This window comes from Microtus pennsylvanicus, chromosome 1 (genome assembly GCF_037038515.1).
Source record: "Microtus pennsylvanicus isolate mMicPen1 chromosome 1, mMicPen1.hap1, whole genome shotgun sequence".
Lineage (NCBI taxonomy): Eukaryota > Metazoa > Chordata > Mammalia > Rodentia > Cricetidae > Microtus > Microtus pennsylvanicus.
The window spans coordinates 5,250,042-5,276,149 of NC_134579.1; the positions used below are offsets into that span (position 1 = coordinate 5,250,042).

The 26,108-nt window shown below is 37.7% G+C and overlaps 1 protein-coding gene across 2 annotated transcripts in view; it reads right to left on the reverse strand.

Annotated features, from left to right (window-relative positions):
- The window catches only part of Htr1f (5-hydroxytryptamine receptor 1F), a 119,788-nt gene that overhangs the window by 21,408 nt on the left and 72,272 nt on the right, over positions 1 to 26,108 (reverse strand). The window contains exon 3 of one of the 2 annotated variants that reach the window (XM_075952170.1): positions 9,764 to 9,872. The exons of the other annotated variant lie outside the window; for it this stretch is intronic. The gene's annotated coding sequence lies outside the window, so the exon portion shown is untranslated. The remainder of the gene's footprint in view (positions 1 to 9,763; positions 9,873 to 26,108) is intronic. 2 annotated transcript variants of the gene reach the window in all.

The following is a 26,108-nucleotide window of genomic DNA, read 5'->3' on the forward strand; positions in this document are numbered from 1 at the left end:
GATTTTTTCTTTGCTTTATCTTAAGTGATTTTCTTGTGTAGCCACGCTGGGAATGCATCAAACGGACACATAATATTTCCATAAAGAAGTAACGCAGAGGAGTCGATTCTGGCTGTTTATGTGGTAAATTTGCTCTGAGAAAAAAAGCTGATGAGCCAAATAACTTTTCAGATGGAACCTGAGCAAGTTAGGACTTGCTCACTTCTGTTAAAAGGATGTTTGTAATCAGCCAGGGTACTGGACTGTAAAATATGTACTTATTTCATTAGTTAGGTTACTGAATCTTTCCTCTTTAATATGTAAAACTCATAATCCTTTTAGAAGCTGTGGTGGTCTCACATCACATTCCTGTATAGATTTAATTATTCCACTAGAAAACTGTATTATCAAAACAGCATGAAATGTCCTCAAATCACTATCTTAAATCCTTTTGCTTTTTTTTTTTTTTTACCTTTTATATTTGTTTCTCTTGTTGGTAACACTACTGAAGTCTCATAAAGTGAGCCTTGGTAACTTCCTGGTGCCACTACAGAAATCTTTAATTTTTGAAATTATCTGAAATATACAAAGTAGAGGGAAAGAGTTTACTAGATTTGGTCTAGAAATAATATGTTATGATCCTATTTTAAAAGAATGTATTAAAATGATAGGAGAGAAAATAACCATGGGGTATAGGCTGTGAATGGTGCTCAAGTTGTCAGGCTTCAACAATGAAGAGATGCAGGAATCCAAGATGTCTTTAGATTTGGCAAAGCTGCCAAAATATAATGATATACCACATAGGAGAGATGACTCAGCAGTTAAGAGTATTGTCTGCTCTTCCAGAGGTTCTGAGTTCAATTCCCAGCAACTACATTGTGGCTCACAACCGTCTGTGATGAGATCTGGTGCCCTCTTGAGGAAGAGACCTGGTCAGTCGTCCTCATCAACTTAGACCATGAAACCCGATATGGACAAGTTCAACAGAACCGCCATATATGGGCTGCCCATGCAGGCTTCAGCACTGCCAGGGCATAAATTTTATTCTTTTATTTTTATTTATATTTTTATTTTTACTAAAGTGACAGTCTTGTTGAACCCTCCCAATACCAGGGTTTAGGCACTATTGTTGTCCTACCTTACCCACATAGACAAAAGGATTAGCAGACTGTAGGCATTAAGCATTAAACCTAGTCAGAATGTAGAGCTTCCAGTAGTAACCATGAGATGCTGTTCCTTTCTTTGTGATGATAATTTTTTAAGTTTGAGTTACTAAGAGATTGGTTATGCAAGAACACACACACACACTTCCCTACACATATCTCAAGTCTGTACTCAAGGTAAGGTGTTAAGTTAATAAGTTTTTACTTAGTTCATTTGGGGAATTAGAATTAGCTTGAGGAAACTCATCAGTGAGAATATCAAACTGAGATTCTGGAGAAAATTTAGAGCTAGAAAGATTTGGGTATCAAATCCATGGAGATGGTGGTAAAATAAGTCATGATAACTAGTAAAAAGAAAAAATAAAAAGCAAGAAGTTTTAATACTATATACTGTGTGTACACCCGCCTCTGTTTGTGATGCAGATAGTACACAAGCTGAAAAAGAAAGAAAAAAAACATAGATAGTATATCACAAAGATAGTATGTGTGTGTGCTTGTAAGCGTGATATATGTTCATAGAAACAAGAAGAAGGTATCACTCTTTGCCTCGGTCCTTTCAAACAGGATCTCTCCCTGAACCTAAAGCTTGTATGTTTTTAAACCTAGGCTGACAACAGTCCCAAGTGCTGCAGTTATTGGTATATGGGGGACCATGCTAGCTTGTTACATACGTGCTCAAATTCAACCTCTGCTACATATGCTTCTACAGTCAGTACTCTTAACTTCTGAGCTGTGTTTCCATTCCCCAGGGTGACAGTGACATCACAAAATCAATCTAGGCAATCTAACATTAACAGAGTAAAGGAGAAAAACCGTGTTACTATTTTAATAGAGTATGAAAAAGATATTTGCCAGAGTTTAAGATTCCTTTGTGAAAATGAGACTCCTCTCAGAAGAACTGGACTAGAAGATGTCTTCTATTTGATAAGAAGCATCTGTAATCCAGGCATAGAAGCACATGTCAGTAATTCCAGCACTCAAGTGGTACGGGAGAATTGTCTATATTCTGTCAACCATATTTTAAATAAATGCTGATTAGCCAGGCAGGAAATATAGGTGGGACAACCAGACAGGATGTAAAGGTGAGGCAATGAGAATAGGAGAATTCTGGGAAGGAGGAAGCCCACTATTCCCCAGTCCTGCCCAGATCACCAAAGAAGCAGGATGTAACCTGCCCCACTGAAAAAGGTACTGAGCCATGTAGCTAACATAAACTAGAATAATGAGTTAATATAAGCTACAAGAGCTAATAAGAAGCCTGAGCTAATGGGCCAATCAGTTTATAATCTTATGGAGACCTTTGTGTGATTTTCTTTGGGGCTAAACAGCTGTGGGAACCGGGCAATACAGAAACCCCAACAAACCGGCCCTCATGTTACACTCAGGAAGCAGAGGTAAGTGGATCTCTGAGTTTGAGGTCAGGTTATAGAGAAAATTTCAGTACAGCCAAGACTGCACAGAGAAACTCTGTGTTGAAAAACCAAAACCAAAACCAAATCAAACCAAAACAACAACAAGAGGTAAGTATAAAGAAATATATTCCAAACATCAAAGTTCCCTGGGAAAGTCTCAGTGCTATTTTCTAAGGTTGGGAACAAGAAGAGACCCTTGTTCCTACTGTGTGTCATAGATGTTGGGGAATCACACAGCTAACAGGCAGAGATTATCTTTGCTTGCTATGACACATGAATTTACATAGGAACTCTCTAAGAATTAGAAAATTGACTTAGAATTGGTGAGTTTTACCATGCTTTAGAATGGAAGGTAAAAAGATCAAGTTTAGTGTCCTGCATTAACATCAAATGACATAAAACACAATTTAAAATGTCTTGCTTAAGGACACTAGCATCATAAAGTACTTGGAAATTAATTTGACAAAACATATGTAAACCATCTGCTCTGAAAATTATAGAACATGCTAGAGAGGAATTTAAAGAAGGCCTAAAAATTGGAGAGTCATGCTTTGGAAGACTGAGTTGAAAAATTAAGATGTCAATAGTTCAAAAATTTAATGCTAGTGTCAATATAGTTCCAGGCAAAATTATAAAAAAACATTTTTAGAAATTGGCAAGTTGACTCTAAAACTTATATCAAGAGATGAAACTATTTTTAAAAGAACATGTATAACCTATAATATATATGAAACTATTTTTTAAAAGAACATATAGTATATATTTTTAAGAGAATATACAGGTTGACTCCTAGACTTACCTTAGAGTTATTATAATGAAAACAACATGACATTGGTAGGAGAATAAATATGGGAACTACAGTTTGGTTTTTTTTCTGTTTTCTTTTCTTTTTTGGGGTTTTCAAGACAAGGTTTTTCTGTAGCTTTGAAGCCTGTCCTGGAAACTAGCTCTTGTAGACCAGGCTGCCATCAAACTCACAGAGATTAGCCTGCCTCTGCCTCCCAAATGCTAGGATTAAAGTCAAGTGTCACCACCACCTGGTTGAGAATTATGTTTTATAATTGTACAATAGACATATAAATGGTTATTTATGAGAGTCTAGAAACAGAGCCATGTTAATTTCTAGTTTATTTTGGAAGATGTTAAGGTAATCCACAAGGGACTAGAGAGTCTTTGAAATGCCTGATTATCAGTGTGAAGGCACGGACAGTTGACTCTTCACATACACAGACAAATTTGTCATATGAATGATAGGTGTGAAAACAAAGTCAGAAGTATAAAACATCTTATGTAAAACATAGAAGAAATCCTAGTTACTTGGGGCAAAGCAAAGCATTCCTAGACTAAAGATTACAAACTACATTGTAAGAAAATCAGGAAATTGGATTTCATCAAAGATTTAACCTTTTGATTTCAGAAAAAAATCATTATTAAGATAGAAAAGGCCAAACTACAGAATACAGGTAATTGTTGTGGCATATTAATAATAGAGGATTTGTAGCTAAAGTAGGCACAGGTCTTCTCCAAGTTAGAAGTAAGGACATAAACAACATTTTTAAATGTAAAATTAAAACTGACATTTCACAAAGGCAGATGCTTGACTAGCCAGAATCTCAGAGAGTATGGTTAATATCAGGTTGTCATGGAATTCTAACATAAAATGAAAAAATGTTAGACTATTCATTAAAATGGTTAATATTAAGATCATGGGAAATACCAATTTTTAGTATTAATATGGAACAAATGTAATTCTTCTGCATTAGTTATGGAAGAATGAAATATCAATTATATTGGGAAATGATTCAGTAGTGTGAAATACAAGATTAAGTTTGGCGGTGTAGCGAGATGGTAGAATACTTGTGTAGCATAGTCAAGCCTTTCCTTAGTTTGGTCAAACACTTCAAAATTTCTAGGCTTTTTACAATGAGAAATAGAGACTCATGTCCACAGAAAGTCATTCACTTGTATGCCCAATCTTTACTCATGATAATCTCAGGTTACAAATAACTAAGAGATGTGCCTATAAGCAAATGGATAAACCTGGTCTATCACTCATTCAATTGAACACCACTCATCAATATAAAAACAGCAAGCAGATACATACAAGATGGATGAATCTCAAAAAGCATTATCTAATTAAAGAGATCATGTGAAATGTGGTTATCTTGTCTTATAATTTTAGCACATAGTTCCAGCTCATTTAGGCATCACAAAACATAGGTATCCCTGGGCTCAGGGACAAAGGGAGGGAAGGACGGCAAAGAGGCACAAGAAATCTTTGGAAGGAACTAAAAGTATACAATGGAAGAAAGAAAGCATTTTCAACAAATGGTGCTGGCACAACTGGATGTCAACCTGTAGAAGAATGAAAATAGACCCATATCTATCTCCATGCACAAAACTCAAGTGCAAATGGATCAAAGACCTCAATATCAATCTGAACACACTGAACCTGATAGAAGAGAAAGTAGGAAGTACCCTACAACATATGGGCACAGGCGATCGCTTCCTAGGTATAACCCCAGCAGCACAGACATTAAGGGCAACATTGAATAAATGGGACCTACTGAAACTGAGAAGCTTCTGTAGAGCAAAGGACACTGTCACTAAGACAAAAAGGCAACCCACTGACTGGGAGAAGATCTTCACCAAACCCGCAACAGACAAAGGTCTGGTCTCCAAAATATATAAAGAACTCAAGAAACTAGACTTTAAAATGCTAATTAACCCAATTAAAAAATGGGGCACTGAGCTGAACAGAGAATTCTCAACAGAAGAAGTTCAAATGGCCAAAAGACACTTAAGGTCATGCTCAACTTCCTTAGCGATCAGGGAAATGCAAATCAAAACAACTTTGAGATATCATCTTATACCTGTCAGAATGGCTAAAATCAAAAACACCAATGATAGCCTTTGCTGGAGAGGCTGTGGAGGAAGGGGTACCCTCATCCATTGCTGGTGGAAATGCAATCTTGTGCAACCACTTTGGAAATCAGTGTGGCGATTTCTCAGGAAATTCGGGATCAACCTACCCCTGGACCCAGCAATGCCAGTCTTGGAAATATACCCAAGAGATGCCTGATCATATGACAAGGGCATTTGTTCAACTATGTTCATAGCAGCATTGTTTGTAATAGCCAGAACCTGGAAACAACCTAGATGTCCTTCAATGAAAGAATGGATGAAGAAAGTGTGGAATATATACACATTAGAGTATTACTCAGCGGTAAAAAACAATGACTTCTTGAATTTTGCATGCAAACGGATGGAAATAGAAAACACTATCCTGAGTGAGATAACCCAGACCCAAAAAGATGAACATGGGATGTACTCACTCGTAATTGGTTTCTAGCCATAAATAAAGGTCACGGAGTCTATAATTTGATATCCTAAAGAAGCTAAATAAGAAGGTGAACCCTAAGAAAAACACATAGCTATCCTCCTGGTTATGGGAAGTAGACAAGATTGCCGGGCAAAAAATTGGGATCTTGGGGGTGGGGTGGGAGGGGGTAAGGGGAGATGGGGAGAGAAAAGTGAGAAGGGGAGGATGGGGGGGAGCTTGGGGAAACCGGATGATTGGAATAAAGGAAGGTTGGATAGTGGAGCAGGGAAGCACATATCTTAATTAAGGGAGCCATCTTAGGGTTGGCAAGAGACTTGGACCTAGAGGGGCTCCCAGGTGCCTAGGGCGATATCCCCAGTTAGTTCCTGGAGCAGCTGAGGATAGGGAACCTGAAATGACCCTATCCTATAGCCACACTGATGAATATCTTGCATTTCACCATAGAACCTTCATCTGGTGATGGATGGAGATAGAGACAGAGACCCACCCTGGAGCACTGGACTGAGCTCCCAATGTCCCAATGAGGAGCAGAAGGAGGGAGAACATGAGCAAAGAAGTCAGGACCACAAGGGGTGCACCCACCCACGGAGACAGTGGGGCTGATCTATTGGTAGCTCACCAAGGCCAGCTGGACTGTGACTGAAAAAGCATGGGATAAAACCAGACTCTCTGAACATGGCAAACAATGAGGGCTGATGAGAAGCCAAGGATAATGGCACGGGGTTTTGATCCTACTTCATGCTCTGGCTTTGTGGGAGCCTAGCCAGTTTGGATGTTCACCTTCCTAGACCAGGATGGAGGGGGGAGGACTTTGGACTTTCCACAGGGCAGGGAACCCTGACTGCTCTTCAGACTGGAAAGGGAGGGGGAGAAGAGTGGGGGGAGGGGGAGAGGAGTGGGAGGAGGGGGAGGGAAATGGGAGGCTGGGAGGAGGCGGAAATTTTTTTCAATAAAAAAAATAAAAAAGAAAAAAAGAATTAAAGTTAAAAAAAATAAATCTTGGAATATTGATTACACATTGTGATGCTCGTTGTGATTTCAAAGGGAAGACAACCATCAAAATCAAAGAAATCTTCATTTCAAATCAGTATGTCCAAAAGCAAATTATTTCTTAATAAAATAGATAAAACAAATCCTCCCCTAACATACAGAAAACATACAAAGACATGTATTAATAACTGAAACAAAGCAAAGGAGCCCAAACCTAGGAGAATCTTCCAGAAGAATATAGCATAGACAAGAGCTAGTCTTAGAAAGTCCAGAAAGAGCAAAGATCTAGATGTAGTATGGGATGAAGTCTAAACAACCCACTGAAGTCAAAGTTCAAAAAGCTTTTGTCATTGCTCTTGGGGAAATAACTTTTACCATTTCGTAAATCTGAAAATCCATTTTGCAATAAGAGTTGCCACCAGGCAGTTCTGATAAAAGTGAGTCCTCAGAAGTCAGGCCCGGGTAGGACACCAGGCAGCCCAGATAGGAGCCTAGCCCAAGACAGACCTTGATATGCTGATTAACAAACCCTAAGATGGTGTTGGGGTGCTAGTGAACCGGCCCCAAGCTGTGAGACCTACAAGTGCAAAGCTTCTCTCAACAGAACTATTCAAACATTGAAACTTTGGGAATGGTCTCCAGAATCCCACTGTCATGCTCCCAAGACATCACTTCTATGTTGATACAACATAGTCCTCAGCAAGAGGTCTCCAGACTGTGCACAGCCCTGACTTCGGTGACTGTTGGACTTTCAGCATTGCCACTGGGCTCACACAGCCCTGTGGTGGCCTCAACAACATCCTGGGCCTCCAACACTGTCATCCTTCCAGCCTATCACAACTGAAGGGCTTCACAGTGGACATGGATCAAGCCTGCAAGTTTCTGAGACATTCTCATCAAACATGCTCAACAGAGATTCTCCAGCAACAGAAATTTGCAGCAACATTTCTGCTCAGACAATGATTCCCTCCTTGGTGAGATGTCTAACTTTTATATTAGCACAGCATTATAAAGAGTGTGGTGTGGGGTAGACTGAACATATTCAAAAGATGAATTGTCTGGACATTCTAATTGCTGAGTGCCTTATAGCCCATAGGCCATGCTCTAAAATCCCTCTTTAAAGAATTGGAATAATAGACGACTTAAGGTTACATTCCTTTTTTTTTTAGCATCTAAGTCCAAATTTCCCTACGAATTTGTATCAGTGTTTCAGATGTTATTTAAATGTCTCCATTGGTTGTTTTTGCAGATTTTTGTGATGGAATATTATTATCATTAGCAGTAAACATTTGTTGTTGACGCTCTACTATGTGAAAGGAGAGGATTTTGTGTGTTTCTGAATTTTTGCTTTTCCATTGTCGAGCTTGATAACATTTTAACTCAGCTTAAAAATTATTAATTTTACTATCTTTCTACCTTGAGGCAGGGTCTCTCTGCATAGCCCTGGCTGTCTTGGAACTAGCTTTGTTGTTTAGACTGGCGTCAAACTCAGAGATCTGCCCGCCTGTCTCCAGAGTGCTGGGATCAAAGGCGCGTGCACCACGCTGGCCAAGAGTAGGTTGATTTGAAAAGCTCTGAATCCAACAGACAATGGAGGCTGTGAAAATACCTTTTCCATCACCAGCTGACAGCGCATGTTTTTCTCCTTCCTGGTTTTCTTTTTCCTGTTTCATTTCAGTTTTTGCTTCTCCTGGAACCAGTTTTTCTATGTTTTGCTTGCAATGTTTATTATACGATTAACCTTATGTTTTGGGGAATTATCCATCTCACCAGGCTTTTGAATCTTAGCCATTTTGTTTCTGCAATGATAGACATCTAAGGATTATACATTCACTACCTCCAGTTGGGCATATTTGTTCTTTAATTTTGCTATAAATTGTTATTAAGGGCCTTTCAGTAACCACTTCAAAGCTTAATTGTGTGATTTCTGAGAACTAGAACCAGTATTTTCCTATAAGCTACAGCTTATTTTGTCGGTGAATAAGAAGAAATTACACTGAGGCAATTTTTGTGTGTAATTAGAAATGTCTCCTGCTGGTATTTGCAGGGGATTAGTTAGCACAAGCTGGAGGTGCTCAGGCCCTGTACTTCACTTTAGTGGTTTCCAAAAACCCAAGGACATCCTCTCATCAACTTGAAAGCATTGCTATATTACTTATGCACCTAGTGCAACATAGTGCTTTGGAATGGTTATGACATTGCATTGTTTAGGTAAAAAAAAATCAGAAAAGTCTGTATATATTTGGTACAGATTTGTTTTTTTTTTCTCTGTCACTGATTGAATCCATGGTATGGAATATATGGATATGGAGGGCCAAATCTTCAGCACAATCACACACACACTCTCTGTCACACACAGAGATAAATACAAAACAAAGTACTACTAGTAATAGCAACTACAAAGTATGAGTCTGAGTCTCAAAAAATAATCATTTGCAAATACAAATCCATACTTCTTCTGTGCAGTCCTTTACAAAGGACATCTCTTACTCTGCATAGAGAGTTGTGGAGGATTAGCTGGAACCAAACATCTTAACAGTAGAGTGCCTAGCACAGCACACTTCAATATGTTGTTCTTGATTGTGCTATAAATAATATGACCTAGGCACTGTACTATATGTCTTGGATAAATGTTATCAGTGATGTTTATAATCTGAAATCAGGAGATTTCTGTGTGAATTGATTCCGCTTGCCCTTAGTAGTAGTAGAGTACAATTATAGATAATTGGTAGAGTTTCCCAGATGAGGGTTTCCTTGGTGTGGTGCTTTGAAAAAAAATGGCTCCCAAAGGGAGTAGCACTTTTCGGAGGTAGTGTGTCACTGTGGGGGTGGGCTTTGAGGCCTCCTGTGCTCAGACTACCCCTCTTGTCACTTACCACTTCCTTTTGCCAGTGAGTCAAGATGTGAGGACTCTCAGCTCCTGCTCCAGCACCATGGCTCCCTGCATGCCACCATTTTGGACCATGATGATACTGGACTGAACCTCTGAAAATGAAAGTTACCCATTTAAATGTTGGTAAGGGATGGTATGGTCAGGGTGTCTATTGTCACAGCAATAGAAACTTTAACTAAGATACCTGCTCAGGGGGACTTGGATACCATGGGGGCTTCTGAAATCACAACTCACATGACTGATTCTTGACTCACCATGGGAGAAAGTGAAATCAGAGACATCTTGATGAAAACCAGGAGTCAAGAGTAGGTTATTTATGAATTAAGAGATTCAAAAAAGGAAAGGAAATGTGGCTAGAGGATCAGATTTTCAAGTGAGGATTTCCAATAGATTGTATTGGACAGATGTGGGAAGTGAAATATGGGGCAGGAGTTTTCAGGGTTGATCCTCTCTTGAGAAATCATATAAAAGTTGTTTCAACCAGGCAACACGGAGGTGTGGTGCCTTGTATTTAGATATCTAAAGAACCTTGACAGGGAAGAACAGAAAAAGATCTAACTTATAATCTGCTGCTGCTGTTATTTTGCTGGCTGGTCATATTATCCAACTGCCTTCTATGTGTTTATCTTTATATCCATATACTTAAGCTGCTCTCAATCTTGGGCATAGAAGTTTCTTTTTACAGTATATGGTAGTCAATGAAAAGATGTATAACTGGTCAAAGTACGGAGAACAAGAGACTAGTGCTCTGCTCTAAACAACATCTATATTGACACTGTCCATCTCCACCCAGGGCTCATGGGATATGGTGGGAAAGGAAGTGGAAGCAATGTAAAAGCTGGAGGATGGTGAGGAGTGCTATAAAAACTGTCTTCTGGACATGGCATGGCTATCATGTACGAGAAGTTATAGTAGCTGTAGCTGCCTACATACGAACTGCACAAGATCAAGCCAGTCAAAATTCCTGATGGGAAACTATTATAAGTGGATAGTGGTTGGGAGAGGAAGAGTCATTCCTTTTTCATGAATTTTTGTGAAGGTTTTTTAACACACCAGTGGATGGCTCTATGCCTATTCATGTATGAACAATGATAACTGGACTTAGTGACATATTAAAAAAGAAAAAATAAAATTGGTAGAAAGGCATGTTGGGGGATATAGGGAAATTTGGAGTGATGAAAGGGGTCAAAATTATTATATTTAATTGTATATATGTTTGAAATTTTCAAAAATAAAGAAAACCTTTAAAAGAATCTATGACCTACAAACATAGTATTGCAGAAAGCAGTACTGTGTGGTCTTCAGGCGTGGGATTTGAGGCAAAAATTTTGAAGTCACAGTGTTAACACCGTCCATATGGAGCCACAAGACATAAGAAGAAAGCTGTCTGGTGTTTCTGGTTATATGAGTCACAGGAGAGAGATGGCTTTATAACCTGTCTTGAGACGAATTCCTCTCCCCAATGTCAGTTCTTTTCCTGAGACTCTATCCTGGCCTTGAAGGAGCCTGGCAGTCCTTTCCAGAGCAGACCTTTCTGAAGGAGTCCTTTCCTGAAGCCTGGATAAGAGAAGCATGGAGTTATGCCCCAAATGACCTTCTTTTCTCAAGATGTTGACTCATTGTTTGAAGGTGCTATTAGTAACTGATTGAGCTGTCAGACGTAGAGGCACTTAAATGGTGAATCATTCCCTAAGTAATTAGGATTGAATTATTTGTAGGGCAGTGTTAATAATGGCCCTATAAAGGATATTTAGTCTCCTTGGGGTATGATCAACTCTTCTCTCTCTCTCTCTCTCTCTCTCTCTCTCTCTCTCTCTCTCTCTCTCTCTCTCTGTCTGTGTCATCAAATTTTTTTTTTCTGAAGGACAAATATACTCACACATTCTGTCAAGTGGGGAATCGTGTTTGAAAATTCTCTTTATAAAATTGTAATTTTTCAAACCTAAGCTGTGTGGAGATAAACACCCATGGAATTTAAAGAGATGAACAACTTGGTTTGCAGAAGAATAGTTTATATAACTAATCTGAAAATAAATATACATTCTCTTTAACAGATCTCAGTAAATTTGCTCAGTGTTAAATTTTAGAGTTTAACAGCACTGAAAGGGTTGGTATTATAGTTTATTCAGTGATTATTCAAGCAAAGTTCTAAAATATGACTATTGGTACAGCTAGTGAAAAGCCCCCATAACATTAAAACTTAAAATCTTCTTGGAATAGTACCTAAATAGTAATATGAAATGAATAATATATAAAAAAAGATACTGGCTGAAAGGAGAATGGAAATACAACTTCTTTAAATTCACACCTTACCTGAGTATTTCTATTCATGCATAAATAGATGCAATTTTGACACAAATCCTAGGTTACAACACAACATCATGGACCATTTTTATTCTAGTGACCAGTCCCTTACTAAGAAAGGCTCAAACTGTTCTTTTGGACTTTCAGTCTCATTTGGATTACAGCAAGCATTATAATCACCAACCATACTATTCTAAGAATCAGAGGCAAGATTGCTAAAGTGAATAATCACCTTAAAACTTAGAACCTTTAAAATGGGAGGTCATAGCTGGATAGAAGATGCTAGTGGTTAAGAACACTTATTGCACCCAGAAGACATAGGTCACACAAGCCAGAATGGGCAATTGCCATTCCAATTTCTCCCTGCCCCTATTGTGGGCAGCTACAACTGCCCTCACCAGTTCACTAGTGGACAAGCAACCCTTCCTCAGAACCCCAGCAAAAGCAACCTACCAGACCTAAAGACTCATCAGTTACCAGAAACCTTGGCCACATAGGCCAGAAGACAAGAGAGAAATCAGAAATCAAGGAACAAAACAAAGACACCCAACAAAGACAAACACAGGAATCAACACCTAGAGCTATAGCCATCCCAATTCCAAATGTCTAAATGCCAGTGTATGAATACAACAATAGAAAGGTCAATATGTCACCATCAGAACCCAGCTATCTTACAACAGCAAGATCTGAACATTTCAGTGCAGCTGAAGCACATGAAAATAACCTTAGAAATAACTTTATGGAGAAGGTAGAAATTCTTAAAGAGGAAATGAAAAAAAATCCTTAAGGAAATAGAGGAAAAGACAACCAAAAAAATCAGAGGAAATCAATAAATCTTGTAAAGAATGTCAAGAATCCCCTCACCCCCAAAAATTGATGAAAACAAATGATACTGTTCCAGACTTGATAATAGAAATAGAAGCAATGAAAAATGCAAACTGATGGAATTCTGGAAATGGAAAGTCTGGGTAAGTAAATAGGAGCTGCAGATAAAACGTCACCAACAGAATACAAGATAGAAGAAAGAATCTCAGATGGTGAAGATACAATAGAGGAAACAGATTCATCAGTAAGAAAATGTAAATTCTTAGCACAAAACATCCAGGAAGTCTGTGACATCATGAAAGGACCAAATATAAGAAAAATAGGAATAGAAGAAGGAGAAGAAACCCTGCTCAAAAACCCAGAAAGTATATTTAACAAAATCACAGAAGAAATTTTTCTCAACCTAAAGAATGACATACCTATGAAGGTACAGAAGACCAAATAGACTAGATCAAAAAAGAAGTCCCCTTACCACATAGTAATCACAACACTAAAGAATAAAGGAAGTAAATTAAAAGCTGAAAAGGAAAAGGGCCAAGTAACATATAAAGGCAACTCTATCAGAATTACACCTGACTTCTCAGTGGAGACCCTAAAAGCTAGAAAAACCTGGACAAATGTATTTCAGACTTTAGAAGACCATGGATGCCATCCTAAACACTTTAAATGGAGAAAACAAGATAATCCACGACGAAGTCAAATTTAATCAATATATATCCACAAACTCAGCTCTACAGAAGGTACTAGAAGGAAAACTTCAACCCAATGAAGTTAGCTATACCCACAAAAACACAGATAATCACACCCCAGAAGGAAACACCATCACAGACATGGACACACACACACACACACACAGACACACCCAGACACACACATACAAACACACACATAGACACACACACCATTACCACTCCCATCACTACCAAAAAATAAGAAAAATTAGCAATCACTGGCCATTAGTATTTCTCAATATCAATAGACTCAGTTCATCAATAAAAAGATATAAGCTAACAGAATGGATATGAAAACAGGATCCATCCTTCTGCTGCATACAATAAACACACCTCAACATCAAAGACAGACATTACCTCAGAGTGAAGGGTTGGAAAAAAGTTTTCTAATCAAATGGACCAAAGAAGCAAGCTGGTGTAGCTATTCCAATAGCTAACAAAATAGACTTCAAACCAAAATTAATCAAAGGAAACAGAGAAAGACATTTCATATTGAACAAAGGAAAAATCCACCAAGATGATGTCTCAATTTTGAACATTTATGTCCACATGGGCACCCCATTTGTAAAAGAAGCATTACTAAAGCTTAAATCACATATTGAACCCCACACATTACTTGTGGGAGACTTCAACACCCACTCTCACCAAAGGACAGGTCATCGAAACAGAAACTAAACAGAAAAAGCAGAACTAACAGATGTTATGACTCAAATAAACCCACCAGATATTTATAGACCATTTCACCCAACACCAAAGAGCATACCTTCTTCTCAGCACCCCAAGGAATCTTCTCCAAAATTGCGCACATATTTGGTCACAAAACTAGTTTCAACAGAAACAAATAAAGTAGAATAAACCCTGTATCTTATCAGATCTCCATGGATTAAAGTTGGAGTTTAACAACACAAACTAGAGATAGCTTTCAAAGTCATGGAAACTGAACAACTCAACTGAATTATCACTGGATCAAGGAAGAAATAATGAAAGAAATTAAAGACTTCCCAGAATTCAATGAAAATGAATGCGCAACACATTCAAACTTATGCAGCACAATGAAAGTAGTGCTAAGAGGAAAGTTCATAGCACTAAGTCACTTCTTGAAGAATTTGGACAAATTTCATGCTTGCAACTTGACAGCACATCTGAAAGCGTGAGAATAAATTGAAGCAAACACATCCAAGAAGAGTTGAAGGCAGGAAATAATCAACTGGTGGCTGAGGTCAGTAAAATAGAAACAAGGAGAACAATACAAAGAACTTTGCATGTCTACTGTATATTGCTGTGGTCAAGTATTGATTCAGAAAGATGCTTATTGGGGGTTGCTGCTCACTTCTGTCCTTGGAGCCATGAGAGGGCATTATATGTAGATAAACAAAGATCACAATCCTAAAATTTGAATTGGTTTCCTACTGAATGTGTATCGTGTTGTTGCCATAGTAAAATAAAACAAAAACAATTCCAAAACAATTATCATAAGTGTGTTGGGACCATCTGTGTTATGTAACATCATAACTGCCAAATTACAAACACTGATCTGTTTTTTTAAAACTCTTAAAATGTACTTAGAGAAATGTTTGAAAACAAAGACAAAATGTGCTCCTAGGCACAAATATTCACAACAATTTTCATTATAGCCATTTTATCCAATAGAACGTTCAATATATAGTATTTTCTAAGACTAGAATTATTTTTAAGCTTCCTTCCGTGTGAATATGTGTGTGCATGCATTGTACATGTACTTGCATGCCTGTGCACACCTGTGAATTGTATCTCATCTTGTTATTCATATATAGCAGATCTGTGGTAATTTGAATAAGAATGGTCCCCGTAGGCCGTATCTGAATGCTAAGATCAGGGAGTGCACTGTTTGTAAAGGATTAGGGGTTGTGGCTTTGTAGGAGCAAATGTGTCACTTGAGATGACCTTTGAACTTGCAAAAGCCCATGTCAGACCCAGTGTCTCTCTCTGCCTGAAGATTCAGCCCTCAGCTATGGTTCAGTGCCATGTTTCCCTCCATGGTGATAATGAACTAAGCCTCTGAATCTGTAGACAAGCTACTAGTTAAACAGTTTCTTTTATAATTATGATTTCTCCATCATGGTGTCTCTTCATAACAATATAACAGTGGCTAACACAAGGTACATTCAACTTCATAGTGTATATTAACACCGAGTCTTAGAAAAATGAGACAGATTTACATTTATCATTATCAGACAATAATCATCCCCCTTTGATTATTTCTGTGTTATATTCACTGAGCAACATGGCTACAAGCTCTTTATTTAATTGTCCTTCTTTGTTATTTTTTTTTAATTCCTGGAACTTAAATTAGAACAAAGAAAAGCAATAGGCAGGAATGATGAAATATTGTCGTTTCAGTAAATGACATGTTTATAATGATAGCCAGTGGCATTTCAAAATCCTAAGCAGGACATTAGTGCAGAATATCTATTATTTAGGACAAATGATAATTCCCTGACTCCACTGAGGCTAATTATAAGTTTCATTTCTCATATACAGTTGACTGTTATTAAAATGTCAATATTTGCATAATTTATATGAACTAATTTATATACCAGTATTACCCCAAATATTAATAAATTAAGAATCTATAAGACTTTTTATAAATACTCTCTGGGTCATATTTTGTATTTTTGAAGCATTTTTTCTAGCTATTAGCTACAGACTACAGGTCAGTAGAAGAAATATAACTACCTAATCAGCAACATTTTTTAATTGTATGACGTCCTCTTCCCAAAATTCTCGTGTTCTCATTGCCCTGCCTATACTTCCTGCCTGGTTACTGGCCGATCAGCATTTATTTAAAATACAATAGACAGGATACAGACCACTGTCCCACAGCAGATTGTATGATGATTACTGCTGCTTGACAAAAATTCCAGCATTTCGACATTGCGATCACAATCCACCAGTACCTTTTTATTTTCATTTTTAATGATTCTCACTATGTATTATGTGAGTTTCCTTTTACCTTATCCATTGGGAAATTTTGTTCAGGCTTTGAAGCATGAAGATGTATAAAATGGCCTCTTTAAACAAATTAAAACTTTCAGAAAGCTGTGTTTACATTTAAAACCAAGATGGACACGCATTTTTCAATGATTCACAAAAAGTATTATTTTTCACTTTTGTTCAGTCTTTTGCGTACTAGATAATATGTTGCATTGGACACGGGAGAGCAGTTGTCTCTCTGACACTGATAGCATTCACTTCTGACACATATCGAGTGATACGACTAAATAATAGTACAGCTTTATATTTAATGTTTTCAGGGACCCTATGCTGTTTCTTCCCACTAAGTGTGGGCACAGACTCCCTTTTCTTTACACATAAATTGTTATTATGTCGTAGTTTGAATGAGAATCTCCTCCACAGACTCACATATTTGAACACGTGGTCTCCAGTTGATGGTGCTGTCTGGGTAGGTTTAGAAGGTACATCCTTGCTGGAGGAAGGATGTCACTAGACGCAGGTTTTGGGATTAAAAGCCTTGTACCAACTTGAGTTTGCTTTTCATGCTGTAGTTGAGAATGTGAGTGCTCAGTTTTCTGTCCCTGCTGCTTGCTACAATGCTTCCTAACCATGACAGGCTCTTTTCTATGTAGGGCCAAATGAAAACTTTTTTCTATAAGTTGTCTTCATCATGTCTTTTATCTCAGCAAAAGAAAAGCAACTAGAACATTGCAAATAAACCAAATGCTAATATATGTTATACTGTGAATTTCAATTATTTCCTCTTTCTTCATGAATAGACATCTATTTATAAGTCCTTTTTTAAACATGAAAGATAAACTCTGTTTTTCAGTGATAACTAAAACTCAGTTGAGTATGTTATATATATGATCACACTAAAGACCAAGTATTGAGCTTTGGAAGACCACAAGGAAGACAATAAGATATTAAATTAAAATACAAATTATAATCAGAAAAAAAGAGAAGTGGGTAGGCATAATGCCATTTCTGTATGGATAAATTTAAAGTCATAGTTACTAAAATGATTGAGATCAGAAAAGAATCACAAAAATGATCAAGCAAAGAGAAATATGTAAGTTTTAAGAGAATAATGACAATATGTGCTAGAAAATGAGAAGACATAGAAGTTGACTTCCAAAGGAATTTAAGGAATACTTATAAACTTAGGCAAATACAACAATGCTTATGCAAACAACATGGGAGAGTAGCCTTGGCACAGAGTATGAAAAACAATGCCTTTGCTTCCTCTTTCCATCTCCCTTTTTCTAAGGTGCACTTACATATCTGTGAGGTCAAGTTCTATCTAATGAAATGTTGACAGGAATCTCAAGGGCAGTTTTCAGAAGAAATCACAGTGTTTGTTCACTTTTCTCCTGGGGCTTTTCTTTCTCCTACTGTGGGCCTGGTTGGTAATAAGGGATGGCTGAAGTGACAGAAGCTATTTATACCAACACGGTGATCCTAAAGATAAAGCAAGGAACTAAGGAAGCAAGAACAGAAAAAAGACATAGACTTCTGAAGAGACTGTGGAGTGATCACATTAGCCTTTGGGTCTAAGCTCAGATTCTGTAGAGGAAAGAAAAATAAGCTTCTATTAGGTTTAAAAAAATTTTATTCAGTTTTATACAGATGTACTTGCTCCTTCTAATCGATGACAATTTAGTATCTCAGGAGCCCCTGCAGTTTCACCAAATGCATCTAGTAAGCTTCAAAAAGCAAAGAGAAAAGAAAATATGATTTGTAGAGTCTCTCAAGTGTACACCAGTGAACTGGTCTACTTTAATGTTAGGTAAATTGTAGTCAGAGGCTGCTCGTTCATTTCTAGCTGCCCAGACTTGAAATAATCACACAGAAACTGTATTAATTACAACACTGTTTGGCCAATGAGTTGGCATATTTCTAGCAAGCTCTTACATTTTAAATTAACCCATTCCTATTTTATAATTTACTACGAGGTTCTTGGCCTACCGGCATGGTTCTAGTTGCTGGCTCGCATCTTTCTCCTCTGGCTGCTACATGGCTTCTCTCTGAATCTACCTGTTCTCTCTTTTTGTTTGGACTTTCCACCTGGCTTTATTCTCCTAAGCCCTTGGCTGAAAGCAGCTTTATTTATTAACCAATAAAAACAACACATATATAGAAGGCCGTACCATTTTCCTTTTTCTGTTTAAATAAAAAGGAAGGGTTTAACTTTAAAATAGTAAAATTACATATAACAAAACAATTATCAAGCAAGAATTATAGTTATAATATTTATAACTAAGAGAATTATATTTATTCTTCAATTCCATCCAGGACTCCAGAAGGATATATTACCTAAGTAAGTAGAAAGTACAATGTAAGCAACTTCCAAAACTCTTGAAATGACAAAGACATCTTGCTGCCTGTTACCCAAAGTTCTTTTGTATTGTTGGAATGTCCATCTTCAGCCTATGGGCCCATAGTATCTGGCAGACTTTTCCATGAAGCAGAAAATTTCAAGACAGTTCCACCTATATTGGCAGTTTGTCAGTCACTTTCTTTGGTGTCCTGCAGAATTTCAGGTAGACTCTTTTATGAATCCTTTTAGGAATCCTAAAGAACTGTCTCACCTTTAGGCAAGTTTAGTAGTCATTTTTCTGTGGGTCCTGCATGTCCAGTTCATATAGCAGTCCAGGCAAGAGCAGTTTCTTGCTCAAATGGCTAGTAAACTCCATAAGGAGTCTCTTCAATGCTTATCTTCTTCTTGAAGTAATTGGTTCTTCCTGGAGCAAATGTGTCTCATTGTCATGAAAAGTCTAAGTTCTTAAAACATTTTAAACGCCATATTTTGTTAGTCTTTGAAAGGTTTGAAGACTAACTATCCATCTGAAATATATCTCTGTACATCTAGAAAATCTAACATAACTATAAGCTTGACTATTATAGATATAACAAAATTGCTCTAAACTTTGTATTAATAGACCAAGATCCATACCAATTCAAAGTATTCATATCTACAGCATATCCCCCTTTAAATGTAAGCCAACATTTATAAGCAATCATCTAGGGAATTTGGGTGTTGTTGTCTAGACTACTTCCTGCTGATTGAGGGCACTGTTATTCAGGTCTGTCATGGGATATCCTGTGTGGTAGGTCTTTTGCAGCCACAGTCTTGAAGCAGTCATAAATGTTGGACCATCTGGGCCATTGTTTCAGGAGGTCTTGTTTGACCAAACCACATTAGTCTGGAAAGAATCTATAGGTTCTCAAACCTTAGTGGAAACAAATGTAGACCTCTTTTCCAAAGCAAAATATCCTTAGACCCAAATTTTGAAGAAGTCAAGATACCTTTAAAATATATATGTTGGTTTAGCTTAGCAGCCAGCACAATGAAATATCTCTCTGTACTTAGCTCATTCACAGTCAAAAATTTCAAAGAAAACACAATAATATACATAATACAGATTCTCTGTGTATATCCATTTTTACATGGCTTATTTTTCTTTTTCTATTACTTTTTCTACAACTTTAATATTTTATTATTTTTATTCCTTTAATCTATGACTGTCTGTAATCTTTTAACTGTTTATACTCTTTTTCTTTTCTCTCTCAAGCCTATATATATTTATCCAACACGGTGACCCATTTAGAGGTCTTTTCCATCTGCATTTGTCTTTATTGCATGTGTATCTGTAAATATTTTTTGACCAGAACTGCTAAATGGGCAAGGCTAAGACCAACTCCAAGGTCCTGCCTGCTTGCTCCACCCAGCCCAACATGTCTGAGGCATGTTTGCTGCCCCTGAGAGCCATTTTCTCCATCCTAGATCCAGGGTCACAGCAGGTCTGTGTCACCATTAAGCAATTTGTAACATGCTGCTCACAGATCCCATTTAAGTGCTCGGCCTCCTGAAAGGGCCAGAGCTGATCATGCAGCTAGCATGAATCAAGAAGCCGCCATTTTGAAACCACAAGGTGTGTTTTTCTTTTTCTTTTCATTTTTGGTGCTACTTGTGAATCAGGAAGACCTCTCTTAAAGGAGCTGTGGTGTTCCTTCATGCTGCCAGCAAACAAAGCATAGCTGAAAAAAATGCAGCTAAACTTTGTTTTGTATGTGTGTGTGTGTGTTTAGAATTCCTTTCCAAGCTCTCACATGTTTTATGTGGATTTAGTTAGGACACATTGATGCACCAATCTGTAGTTCAAGGCTGCTTGTTGGTTCCCTGTCACCCAGACTCAAAATAACCATATAGAAACTGTATTAATTACAACACAGCTTGGCCAATGATTTTAGCCTATTCTTAGTAAGCTCTTACATCTTAACTTATTTCTATTATTTTTCATTTTACCATGAGGGGCATGGCATACTGGCAAGATTCCAGCTGACAGCTCATATCTTTCTCTCTGATGGCTGCATGGCTTCTCTCTGAATATGCCTTTTCTCTTTCCACATCTCTGTTTGGGTTTCCCACCTGTCTTTACTATGTTAAGCCATTGACTGAAAGCAGCTTTATTCATTAACCAATAAAAAGCAACATATACAGAAGGACTTCCCATACCAGTAAAGGAATCCTACTGCTAACACACACATCACTGTTGTTTTTCATTGTTAGCGAAAGTTGGTGCTGTCTTAAAGATTTTGTAAATAGACCCTAGTCAGATTTAGGTGGAAGCATACAGATAATGTTATACTATGGCAACACACAGCGTCAAAATTTAAATACCATGAAGAGGTAGAATTTATTACGTCTTCAAAGAACATATTCAGCATGAATTAACTAGGACTTTTTTCTATGTAACCATTTCATACCACCTTCAATTTCTTTGCATAGTAGGGAAGATTTGAGCTACACACTGTTCATGGAATGGGGAGCTATTCTGTTCCTCATTCACAGAAGCAGGAGGGAACAAGATATTAGAGAACAATGACATCCACTATGCTACTAAATTTCAGCAGAATCTATGTGAAAAATTTCAAGGCACAATAATGTTATTCCATATTGGATATGAAGTTCTACTTTAATTAATTTTGTTTCTTTAGCAAGGTTTTCCCCTGAAAGGACAAAATAAAATATTTCCTGATGACAGTTTTTACAGACCAATCTCTGCTTAGCAGGTTAAAGGTAATTTAGTTGGAAATAAGTCTCTGGTTGAAGAGACATGCACTCAAATTTAAAGACTCATGGACACTCACACATGTTTACTCAGCCACTTTCCTGAACACACTGGCTGACCATCTGATAAATGCCATTTAGATGAGAACCACTAGAGTCAACGCACAGGGAGCAGGAATTACAGAGAAGCAGATGTTATGCTAAAGACTTCTAAAAGTCTTTCTAATTCTTTGATTTTATTCTGACTACAGCAACCATGTTATAACCCCACAAACATTGAAATTGAGATATTTTTTTGGAAACTAATGACATAATTATGATTAAGATATTTCTTTGTGACATGTATCCCAGTTGGGAAATGCTTAGAAATTCTATAGATTTATGACTGTGGTCTTCAGACAGAGATGATGCTGTCTGGATACCTGTCGGGAAGATGAAAATGGCATTAAGTGGTGGGAAATACTTTCAGTTTTGGAAAGCTGATGCATCAGGGTGAGGACCATTAGTGCAAAGCCTTCTGGGATGTTACAAGCTTTGCTTTTGACCCCTAGCTGTGGTTAACCCTTTCTTTTATCTTTGCTCCAGAATGACATGAGAAAAGCAAGGTATCATTGGAAAAGGGCATCATATTTAAAAACTACAAATTCTGAACTTGGGAGATTTGGTCAATAGGGCAGTGAATCTAGCAGAGAAAAATGCCCCATCACCACTGCTGATCAAGTGGGATTTGAGAGGATCCAGTTAACCATAACATCATTTAGGTAGAACCAAGAAGATAGGCTTTAGGTCTGGCCCTAAGCACATATCTCAGTGTTGAAATTCATTTTGCACCTTGTTGGGTTTCCAATAATGGAGCTCACGAAAGACACACTAAAGCAAAGATGGCAAGCCAGGTTCACCATGAGAATGGTTCTGATCTCTCTGTGTTTCCTTGTACAGGTTTAATCCCTTACCAGACCTGCCCTAGCGCCAAAACTCCCCAGTGACCAACACTTGGGCAGTCTGACCTTTTATGAGGCTTTCTCTGTGATAAAATATCATGGCAAAAAGCATCTTAAGGGGCTGGAGAGATGGCTCAGAAGTTAAGAGCACTGACTATACTTCCAAAGGTTCTGAGTTCAATTCCCAGCAACCACATGGTGGCTCAAACCATCTATAATGAGATCTGGTGCCCTCTTCTGGCATGTGAGCATACATAGAAGAAATGTTGTATACATAATAAATAAATCTTTAAAAAAAGCATCATAAGGAAGTCAAAGGTTTTATTTTCCCAGTGGCAGCAAAGGGACAGTCTATCATGGCAGCCATCATGTGGAGGGAGGGCCAGAAAGATGGCTGAGAGTACAGGAAGTGAAGCAAAGATATAAATTCTCAAAGCACTTCATTAGGACATACTTCCCTGCCAATGGTCCAGCCCCTAAAGGCTCCATAACCTTCCCAACTAGCACCATCCACTCGTGTTCAAATACATGAGCTTATGGGGGACACTTATCCTTAAAACGTTATACGTGACAACTGAACTACCACTCTGAGCTCAATGTTCATCCTCAGAATCTTGTACACTGACAAGTACAAAAATGTCACATTGTTATTCCCATTTTCCTGGATGAATTAAGAACTTTAACACTCCTTATTTAGTAAAATAATATAAAATATAAAACTTATATTTATCTATAAGTTATATAAACCAGCAAAGATAAAATTTATATGCATTAGAGGTTTTCTGCCTTTCCTAAGGACAAGTGAAATACGTGCTGAGGATCACAATTTGGTAAGTGTGGACATTTGTAGAAGGACAAGTCATTGGGAGGCTTCTGGTGAAGGAACTCTCTATGGCGCACTGACAGCTTTGATGATACAGAAGCACTGAAGGCATTTCTCCTTTGTGTCTGAGACTCACAAAATAAGTTGCTTTGCTTGCATAACGTATTTGGCTTGCTTGGTACTGCCAAAGGGCATCATTTGGCAGCTATTTATATTAATTTAGAGAAATGAAAGATTCAGAAAGCTGAAATCAGGCCACTGAAGATACAAATTAGTTCTGTTACAGAAAACTTAATGTCAGAGCTCATTTCCTGGAACATGGTAAATATATCCAATGGTTTGTTTCCCACAGCAGAATATTGCTACAGTTTCAAAGCAAAATGGGAAACAGCTCCCCTGTGAACAGGGTGACTATATTTCTTAGGGCAGAAAAATATATACACAAAAGTAAATGTTATGCCTCAGAAATAACTTCTAAATTAGACTTCTAATAGTCAACCATGTGTTTTAAAAATAGAATAAAATCTTTCTGGAGGTATTAGTTTATAGCTTTTCTTTTCCCCTTCCTTCCCTCCCCTTTTATTCTCTTTCATTCCATCTCCCTCCCTTTTCTTTCTCCTTCCAAATTTTTTTTTTTGGTTGGGGTCTGGGTCTCCTGTTCCCATGGCAACCTTGAGCTCACTATGTAGCTTGATGTCCTGATCTTCTGGCTTCTATTGTAAGTGTTGGGATTTCATCCATGTGCTGCCAGACTTGAACTAAGCAAACTTTCCTATGGAATCATTTCAGAAGGCAAATAACTGTCATTATAATGAATAAAATAGTAAGCAAATCGTAAGTATTAAAAATTAGGTAAACAGAGGGTTAGCTCACTGGTTGGTCTTCTAGAGAATCAGGATTTGATTGCTAGCACCCACATAGGGGCTTGCAACTTTCTATCACTACAATTTCAAGGTATCCTGTACGTTCTTGCTCTCTTCTGCTATTTGTGGGCAGCAGGTGCTCTCATGGTGCACAGACACACATACAGACCAAACAGGTGGGCACATAAAATAAGCAAAAATGAAAGGATTCTCTTAAAGGTTGGCCAACTATCATATCTAATTAATTTTTCAACAAGTCTTGCATGTATTAAGTATTAACTTTTTAAGTGAAACCAATTTTGATATAAAAGACCACTTTTCTATTAACTACAAAGTTAAGAAGTGAGTAACAACATTCTATTTTCATCTTTACACCAGGTACATGTGACTTGAATTATGATTGAGTTTGAAGACATATACCAATCACTTATGTCCATTCTTTCTGGTCTGTAAGAAAAACATCAGGTTGTGTTGAAGGCTGTGTAGGTCATGTGACTCATTTTTTTCTGCTTCATTTTCTGTGCCTATAAAGTGTGAGGCTAGAACTAGAAGAACCAACATAAATCACGGCATTATACCACCCCGAGACTGCACCCCAAAATCAGCTGGTGCAGATCTCTAAACAGGAGACCCTGCTTTACCACTCTACCTCGAGACTGTATCCCCAAGCCAATTGGTATAGACATGTAAACAAAAGACCCTACTTCTCCATTCCACAACCCTGAGATTGTACCCCAAAACAAACTGCTACAGGTCTGTAAACAAGAGACCCTGACTTACCATTCCATACCCTGAGACTATACCCCCAAATCAGCTGCTGCAGTTCTCTAAGCAAGATACCTCACTTTACCATTCCACAACCCTTAAACCGTACTTAAAATTAACTGGTATACATCTGTAGTATTTCCTGTCAAAGCCCTTGTCATACTGAACTGTAATTTGTGCTTATGACATTTAACGCTTTATCTGTTTCCATGGTAAATTTTTGACAATTACTTTACCTAACCTGTACACCCACTGGTTTTCTACCTAGTCACCGATGCACCTATTTCCATTCTACCTATCATCATATACTGATCTATTCCACCTACTCATTCATTCTTCAACTCATTACTAAGCACATAGTCTGTGCCAAGCTTGCAGTGATGAAGAGTCATAGATACAATTCATTATAACTCTCTAAAGTAAGTCATCAAAAGTTTCATACAATTATGTATGTTTCAAGTTGGTTTCTGGAATAGACAGGGAAAATTTCAACTCTGAAGTAAGGGAAGTGTGTCAGGGAAAAATGGCATGGACAGATGGAATATAAGATACAAAATGACACAAGTTCAGAGTAAAAGAACACCAGGAGCAGGCAAAGAAACATGCTTGCTTCTGATGTGTTGTTGGTGATGCTTGTTCTGGTGTGTACCTTGAAAGAGAGTTTAGAAAGAGAGGTCACGGGAAATGAGGCTCAGAAAATTGTGGTTCATAAATGGTTCTATTATCATATGAAGTATGGTTAAGTTTAGGTAAAATTGTTATAGACCTTAAGTGAATGTTCAAAGGTAATAGGTGAAGGTTTAAAAAATATTTCACTCAAAAAAAAAAAAACACACACACACACACACAAAAGCCGGGCGATGGTGGCGCATGTCTTTAATCCCAGCACTCGGGAGGTAGAGGCAGGCGGATCTCTGGGAGTTCGAGGCCAGCCTGGTCTACAAGAGCTAGTTCCGGGATGGACACCAAAGCTACAGAGAAACCCTGTCTCGAAAAAAAAAAAAAAAT